The sequence below is a fragment of the Homarus americanus genome, unplaced genomic scaffold (assembly GCF_018991925.1).
Source record: "Homarus americanus isolate GMGI-L3 unplaced genomic scaffold, GMGI_Hamer_2.0 scaffold13998, whole genome shotgun sequence".
NCBI lineage: Eukaryota > Metazoa > Arthropoda > Malacostraca > Decapoda > Nephropidae > Homarus > Homarus americanus.
This window is the reverse complement of record NW_024721716.1, coordinates 6,104-7,523: the sequence shown is the minus strand read 5'-3', so window position 1 is coordinate 7,523 and position 1,420 is coordinate 6,104. Positions and strand designations below refer to the sequence as shown.

The window sequence follows — 1,420 nt, the reverse complement described above, 5'->3', positions numbered from 1 at the left end:
GTGGCCGGAAAGTCTTTCCTGGTGGTCGCCGACAGGCTCTCTGGATGGCCCGTGGTGGTTCCCTGTGATCGGGACACCACCTCTTTCAGGGTCATCCGGATGTTCTGTTGCTTCTTCCGGGAAGTCGGAGTGTCTCTCCGCCTCCGAACCGACGGTGGGCCCCCGTTCAATAGCCACGAGTTCAAGAGCTTCGCCGAACGCTGGGGCGTCCACCACATCGTCACCTCACCTCATTACCCTCAGGCGAATGGCCACGCCGAGGCAGCGGTAAAGTCCGCAAAATACCGCATCCTCAAGACAGCACCCTTCAAGGTACCCAAATCAATTACAGCCCATCTCTTCTTTGAGCTCTGAGTTTTATTTTTCTCTTTACAGTTGGTGGTCTTACAGGAGTAGTTCTTGCTAACTCATCTATTGATATTATTCTTCACGATACATATTATGTTGTTGCTCACTTTCATTGTGTCCTGTCTATAGGCGCAGTTTTTGGCATCTTTGCAGGAATCGCCCACTGATTTCCCCTATTTACCGGGCTATCTATAAATCCTAAATGATTAAAAATTCACTTTTTAACTATATTTACAGGAGTAAATATCACTTTCTTCCCACAACATTTCTTAGGATTAAATGGAATACTACGACGATATTCTGACTATCCTGATGCATTCACCGCATGAAATGTTCTATCTTCTATTGGATCAATAATTTCTCTTGTAGCCGTTCTTAGATTCATTATTATATTTTCTTTATTTTTACCTACTTCAATTGAATGACAGCATGCTTATCCCCCAGCTGACCACAGTTATATAGAAATCCCTATAATCACTAACTACTAAAATGACAGATAGATGTGCAGGATTTAAGCTCCTGTTAGGGAAAATTATTTCCTTTTAGTAATGGCAACATGAGGTCACCTAGGATTCCAAGACACCGCGTCACCCCTTATAGAGCAACTTATTTTCTTTCATGACCATACTATGGTTGTACTAATTTTAATTACTACTTTTGTTGGTTATATGATAGCCGCTATATTCCCCAACGCTTTTGTTAATCGTTTCCTCCTTGAAAACCAAACAATTGAAGTAATTTGAACAATCCTTCCTGCTATCATTCTTATTTTTATTGCTGTTCCTTCACTTCGGTTACTTTATCCACCACATCGTCACCTCACCTCATTACCCGCAGGCGAATGGCCACGCCAAGGCAGCGGTAAAGTCCGCAAAATACCTCATCCTCAAGACAGCACCGACGGGGAACCTGGACTGCGAGGAGTTCGACAGGGGCCTACTGGAACTCCGTAACACCCCTACCCCTGCCGGACGCTCTCCTGCCCAGGTGTTGTATGGCCGCCCCCTTCGTACTTCTGTGCCTGCCCACCCCCAGTCCTTCTTAGATGAATGGCAGATCAAGGCGGACGAGT

General features: G+C 45.3%; 1 pseudogene; it reads left to right on the top strand.

Annotated features, from left to right (window-relative positions):
- The first annotated feature begins 297 nt into the window (after positions 1-297).
- Positions 298-888, top strand: LOC121861845 (annotated as a pseudogene).
- Positions 889-1,420: the final 532 nt, after the last annotated feature.